The sequence below is a fragment of the Prunus persica genome, chromosome G1 (genome assembly GCF_000346465.2).
Source record: "Prunus persica cultivar Lovell chromosome G1, Prunus_persica_NCBIv2, whole genome shotgun sequence".
NCBI classification, from domain to species: Eukaryota; Viridiplantae; Streptophyta; class Magnoliopsida; order Rosales; family Rosaceae; genus Prunus; species Prunus persica.
Window position 1 is genome coordinate 31,475,251 of NC_034009.1, and position 7,904 is coordinate 31,483,154.

Consider the following 7,904-nt stretch of genomic DNA (forward strand, 5'->3'; position numbering starts at 1 on the left):
TCTGTTATGTTGAATTGGGAATGGATTTAATTTTGTCGTATCCTTTTAATCACCCTATGTTATGTTGAATTGGGAATGGATTTATTGTTTTCATGCTTGGTTTCATGTATATGTTGGTTTCTTGCTTGGTTTCATATATATGTTGTGTTCTTAATGGGTTTTGTGTTCTTGAAAATAAACTGAGACACGACGAATTTTAAGGCGTACGACGACGATTACACGACGGTGTTTTTAAACTACCGTCGTTGTATTACTTATACACGACGGTTTTTTCATAAACCGTCGTTTGTATTACGTATAATAGACGACGTCTGTTGAAAATCCGTCGTCTATATATGCCAAATACGTCTGTTTTTGATTAAAACCCGTCGTCTCTGTTGTTTATTACTTGCGATTAGATCATTGTATAATCTGCTATAGTGATGGTCATTGCCTGTATTTTCACTTTATTATAGATAATAGGTTATAGTGTCGGAGATGGATAAGTCATGGATGCACTCGGATAGAAGATCGAAGGCATATGAGTTTGGGGTGGAAGCATTTTTGAACTTTGCTGTAGAAAATCTTCTAACTACAACACATATCCGTTGTCCATGTGTTAAATGTGTTAATTTGAAGTTGTTTGGGGTTGGAATTATAAGGGATCACTTATACTTTAATGGAATTGACCAAAGCTATAAGAATTGGACATTTCACGGAGAACCTTGGGAAGCAACTACTAATGCTAGCAGAAATGTTGAAGAAGATGATGGCCATAGTAGGTACAGTTTTGTGTCTGAAGAAATTGATATGGATGATAATGATTTTGGTGATTTTGGTTCGGATCCGTATGAGTTTGCCAATGTGATTGGGGATGGAGATCAACCAGTGTACCCTGGTTGTAGAAAGTACACGAAGTTATCGGCATTAGTGAAGTTGTATAATTTGAAGGCAAAACATGGGATGAGTGATGTCTGTTTTACAGAATTATTGATACTTCAAGGCGATTTGCTTCCAGAAGGAAATACAATACCAACCTCCATGTATGAGGCTAAAAAGACTTTGTGTGCATTGGGGCTGAGTTATGAGAAAATGCACGCATGCCCCAATGATTGCATCTTGTATAGGAAGGAGTACGAGGATTCAACTAATTGTCCTACTTGTGGTATCTCAAGGTGGAAGGAAGGCAAAGATGCAATCTTGAAAGAGGGTGTGCCAGCGAAGGTGGTGTGGTATTTTCCCCCAATTCCAAGGTTTAAAAGGATGTTTCAATCACATGAGACAGCTAAGAGTTTGACTTGGTGGCATGTTGCTAGAAAATCAATTGACGGTCAGATGTCTCATCCGGCGGATTCCCCGTCTTGGAAACTTCTTGATGATAAATGGCCTGAGTTTGGTAATGAGCCGAGAAACTTGAGATTGGCTCTTTCATCTGATGGATTCAATCCCCACAGTTCTCTAAGTAGCAGATATAGTTGTTGGCCGGTTATCTTAGTTACATATAATCTCCCTCCATGGCTGTGCATGAAACGAAAGTTCATGATGTTAACCTTATTGATTTCCGGTCCTAAACAACCCGGAAATGATATAGACGTCTACTTGGAGCCTTTGATTGATGATTTAAAATCCTTGTGGGTTGGGATTAGAGGAGTGTATGATGCACATAATGGAGAATACTTTACACTCAGAGCTGCATTAATGTGGACAATTAATGATTTCCCCGCCTATGGAAACTTATCTGGTTGTGTTGTTAAAGGATATAAAGCTTGTCCAATATGCGGCGATGATACACCTAGTCACAGGTTGAAAAATGGCCACAAAATTTGTTACATTGGGCATAGAAAATGGTTACCAATCAATCATCCATATAGGAGGCAACGTGCAGCTTTTAATGGGAAACCTGAATATGGCATACCTCCAGAGCCATTAACCGGAGAAGAAGTGCTGCATATGGTTGAAAATGGTGACAGAGTTTGTTGGAAGAAGAAATCAATATTCTTTGATCTCGAGTATTGGAAATACCTTCCTGTGAGGCATGCCCTAGATGTTATGCACATTGAGAAGAATGTTTGCGATAGTATCATTGGTACATTGCTGGAGATCCCTGGAAAAAATAAAGATGGGATTGCTGCTCGATTAGATTTATTGAACATGGGGGTCAAAACTGATTTGCAACCCGAGTATGGAGAAAGACGTACTCGTTTGCCTCCTGGGCCTTGGAATTTGTCAAGAGCAGAGAAGAGAGAGGTTTGCAATTCTTTCTATGGTATGAAGGTCCCTGAAGGTTATTCTTCAAATATTAAAAATCTTGTATCTGTACAAGATTCAAGACTTCTTGGCCTTAAATCACATGATTGTCATACCTTAATGCAACAATTGCTCCCTGTGGCAATTCGTTCTGTTTTGGAGAAGCCTGCAAGGTATGCAATAACTCGTTTGTGCTTCTTCTTCAATGCTATATGTGCAAAGACTGTTGATGTTTCCAAGCTAGATAAGTTGGAAGAAGATGTAGTAGTTACTCTGTGTTTGCTTGAGAAGTACTTTCCCCCTTCATTCTTTGATATCATGGTTCATCTAGTAGTACATCTTGTCAGAGAAGTTCGTCTATGTGGGCCAGTATATTTTAGGTGGATGTATCTGTTTGAAAGATATATGAAAGTGCTGAAGGGGTATGTTCAGAATCGTACTCGTCCCGAAGGTTGCATTGCTGAGCGGTATATAGCTGAAGAAGCGGTAGAGTTTTGTACTCAGCATTTATCTGATGTTAGTACAGTTGGAGTGCCTTCAAGCCAAAAGATGGGAGTTTCAAAGCCATTATCAGGTTGCACAGTGAGCGTAGTTGATCAGGACCTGTTGAATCAAGCACATCTATATGTCTTGGAGAATACGGAGGAAGTCCTACCTTATATCGAGTACGTATGAGTTTTATTCTTTAAGTTTCCATTTAAAATTATTTCTTATGTTTATCTTATATATTTGGGACCGTAATGCTTGAATTTTTCGTGTCATGTAGGCAACATATGATCCACATCAAGACTGCTTATCCAAAATTTAGAAAGAGAACAAAGTGGCTGCAGGATAAGCACAATAGCACTTTCATTCAATGGCTACGCTTCAAGGTATATGTTGTTGAATAACGTATTTCTCTTTTAATTTTCTTCTTATTTATATGTTAGGATGAATTAAGATATGATTAATTTGCAGGTTCAAAGTGAACTTGAGGAAGACAATCATGGCGTATCAGAAAATTTAAGGTGGCTAGCAGCTGGTCCAAACATGTCAGTGCCATTATATAGGAGCTATCTTATTAAAGGTATTAAATTCAATATCAAGGCACAAGATGATGTGCGGACAACTCAAAATAGTGGAGTTTATTTACTTGCACATACCATGCAAGTTGCTAGTGCCAAGGATAAAAACCCAATTCTCTCAAATATGGGTTTCTATGGTGTCATTCAAGAAATTTGGGACCTTGACTACCAAAAGTTTACAATCCCAGTCTTTAGGTGTGATTGGATAGATAGTTCTGGTCTTGTAGTCGACGAACTTGGATTTACCCTTGTAGATTTGAGTAAAATTGGACATAGGAATGACCAATTTGTTTTGGCTTCTCAAGTCAAACAAATATTTTTTGTTGACGACCCGATGCATCGTGGTTGGTCGGTAGTGTTATCAATGCCTAGTAGAGAATATAATGATGTTATTGGTGATGAAGTATTAGGTGATGTGATAATTGAGTGTGAGCCATTTACTAGAGGGATGCCAAATGTTGACACATTTGATGAACTGGTAGGTGAGTTAGGCGGTCAAAATATTCGAGATGGGTGTGAAGATATATGGATTGAATGATGCTTATGTAATTGGCAGTGTATGACATTAATTTTGTAATATATTGTAATGTGATTTCTTCACTTTCTACGTTCAAATAAAACACGACGTTATTGTGAATCAGTTATTCAGCATATTTACCGACGTCTTAAAGCAACGTAACAATGAAGAACCACGACGCTATTGTGAAGCAATTATTCAGGATATCACGTCGGTGAAGGATAAAGAACCGCCATGTAATTCAAAATAACACGACTCCAATCCCATAATACCGACGTCTAAAAAACGAGATATGTAATCTGAACGTTAAAAAATACGACGTCATCATACATTTTCCACGTCGCAAGTTCTTTTATAAACGAAGAGGAACGAAATTAATTCCGACGGAAATTCATTATAACCGCCGTCTAATAACAATTAAACGACGTTATTTGTAATACGGCTCCCATCATAATCTACGCCGTCTATATGTTCTGTAATACGGCTCTCATTTATTTGGAACCGACGTTGTTTAGACGTTCAACGTCGTCTATATTATTAAGTGCGTCGTGAGTAATGAATACATATAAATACAACGTCGACTATATAAATGTATACGTCGTAAATAATGACACTGACAACTATTTCCACGTCATCTTTTTTAGATAAAATCGAAGTGGAAAATTTATTTCACGACGGTTTTTTGTAAATAAGAGACGTTGTAGAACTTTAGCAGACTAAACACGTCTGTTTTTATTGTTTTCCGACGTTGTTGTATTTAACAACGTCTAATATTTATGGTCGTTGTTTGTTTCTGAAAATAGGACGTATAAATTTTTTAATACGACTCTCATATATTTGTAACTGACGTTGTTTAGTTTTTCAACGTCTACTATAGAAACACATACGTCGTAAATAATGACACTGACAATTATTTCCACGTCATCTTTTATCAAAAAATCGAAGTGGAAAATTAATTGTACGACGGTTGTGTTTATATGTGCGACGTAGTAGGTATCAATAACGTCGTCTTCTAATGTATTTAAAGACGTCATATTTTTTATTGTCGTGAAAATTATATTTAACGTCGGCGTATTTTTATTGTCGTCGTTGTATGTCTATCTTGCGGCCTTGTTCTCTTAATATGTGTCATATTTTCCCTTTTTAACGACGGTCTTTTTAGAGAATTGGTCGTCTATTATCATCATCGATTGCTTTTTTTAGATCTTTTGCAGTACAAAGACGTCGTTTTGTATTTTTTGATGACGTTGTATTGTTTAACAACGACGGTTATTTAGCGTCGTGGTTTATGAGGGAAAAGATGACGGTGGATTCCACGACCATTGAAAAACCAAATACACGACGGTGATTTACCGTCGTCTTTTTGCTTTTTTGTAGTAGTGTTTTTACTTCCTTTTTGTGTTTTCATGGATTTTACCTTGGTTAGAATGAAAATGAGCTAAGAATGTATCATTGGTTTTGCTCATTTTCGTAGGTCAACTTCTTGGCCTTGGATCAGCATTCTCCAATACCCGGATAAGGTGAAGATCTTCATGAAACTTGTTCCAATGGATGTTGGCTACAACATATCCGAATTTGAGCTCCATTGAGCAAGTATAGTCCAGCCAACCGATCCAACAATTGATCCTAGCTCTGGAAATTTGTTTTGGGCTAGTTTCACCTCCACTTGATGTCATCTTATTTCTACTTGTTACCACTAGTAAAAAAAAACCCCTTGCGCGACCAAATTTTGCGCGACGAAAAATTATTCGTCGCTCAAAGTTACTTTGCGCGACGAAACTTGAAACTTCGTCGCTCAAAGTCTTGCGCGACCAAATGTTGCGCGACGAAAAATAATTCGTCGCGCAAAGTCACTGCGCGACAAACTTTTGCGCGACGACAATACATCGTCGCTCAAAGTCTTGCGCGACCAATTTTGCGCGACGAAAAATAATTCGTCGCTCAAAGTGACTTTGCGCGACGAAAAGTAAACTTCGTCGCGCAAAGTCCTTACAAAAATAAATAGAATAAAAAAATTATTTTTTAGAATCTTTGCATGACGTAATCCAAACATTTTGTCACCTAAACCAATTTATTTTTGTTTTTTATTTTGTATGCATAACACTTAAGAAATTAAACGGTATATATATTTATTAAGTAGCTTTAAACTTATTATTTTAGATCGGATCGGATTTTTATTAGAAAAATATATTATTGTTGTTCGGATTGGGTTTTTGTTAGAAAATATATATTTTAAATTGACGATCGAATTAGTTCATTGTATTCATATCGGGTCAAGGAGTGTAGCAGTAAAAAATCATCAAAATCGGAGTTAAAATAACCATTAAATCGTGATTTTTCATTACAACCATCGAAAAGTTTTGTCCCCTTACTTGATCTCTGAATGTTTATTTTTTCCGATTTTTGGCGTATATGATCTCGAAGTATAAACAAACAAGTTTGACGGTTGGATCGTTGAAACTAGTTTTTTTTTGTTCACTAACAATATATTCACTAACAATTAGGAGTTTATTTATACTTTCGTAAGCATAACATAAGATTTTGTGGTATCCACTAGTGTAAATATTTTAAATTGAAGATCAAATTCAGTCATTGTATTCATATAGGGTCAAGGAGTGTAGCTATAAAAAATCATCAAAATCGGAGTTAAAATAACCATTAAATCATGATTTTCCATTTATAACCGTCAAAAAATTTTGTCCCATTACTTGATCAATGAATGTTTATTTTTTCCGATTTTTGGCATATATGATCTCGAAGTATAAACAAACAAGTTTGACGGTTGGATCGTTGAAACTAGTTTCGTAGAATGTGTATGCCATCAAAACAATATATTCACTAACAATTAAGAGTTTATTTATATTTTCGTTAAATATAACATAAGATTTTGTGGTATCCACTAGTGTAAATATTTTAAATTGACGATCAAATTCAGTCATTGTATTCACATAGGGTCAAGGAGTGTAGCTGTAAAAAATCATCAAAATCGGAGTTAAAATAACCGTTAAATCATGATTTTTCATTTATAACTATCGAAAAGTTTTGTCCCGTTACTAGATCTCTGAATGTTTGTTTTTTGCGATTTTTGGGGTATACGATCTTGAAGTATATACAAACAAGTCTTATGGTTGGATCGTTGAATGGTGTGTGTATATATATATATATATTTATATACATATATTTATTAAGTAGCTTTAAATTTATTTATTTTGTACGTATAACACTTAAGAAATTGAATAGTATATACATTTATTAAGTAGCTTTCACCTTAATTATATTTTAAATCATAAAATAATTTTTTTTATTTTTTATTATTCATAACAATTATTTTTATAAATATTGTGCTACGAACCAATTTTTCGTCTCTCAAAAGTTTGCGCGACCAACAGTTCATCGTGCAAAACTCAAAAAATTTGGGCGAGTACCAAAAATGGGACGCGGGTTTTTAAAATTAAAAAAAAAAACTTTAGACTTTGCGCGACCAATATTTTTTGTCGCTCAAAACTTTGCGCGACCAATATATATTTTTCGTCGCGCAAAAATTTTGGGCGGGTATCAAAAATGGGACGCGGGAATTTTTTTATATAATTGTTTTAGACTTTGCGCGACCAATATGTATTTTTCGTCGCGCAAAAATTTAAAAATTTTGGCGGGTACCAAAAATGGGATGCGGGAATTTTTTTAAAAAAAAATAATTTTTTTTAGACTTTGCGCGACCAATACTCCTATATTCGTCGCGCAAAAGTTTGCGAGACCAATATGTTTTGTCGCGCAAAACTTTGAGCGACCAATATATATTTTTCGTCGCGCAAAAATTTGGGCGGGTACCAAAAATGGGCCGCGGGAATTTTTTATATATAATTGTTTTAGACTTTGCGCGACCAATAAGTATTTTTCGTCGCGCAAAAATTTAAAAATTTTGGCGGGTACCAAAAATGGGATGCGGGAATTTTTTTTTAAAAGAAATAATTTTTTTAGACTTTGCGCGACCAATATGTTTCGTCGCGCAAAACTTTGCGCGACCAACCATAGTTTCGTCGCGCAAAGTGATACGATTTTTAAAACTGAAATAACTCCTCCACCATTTTCTCAATTTC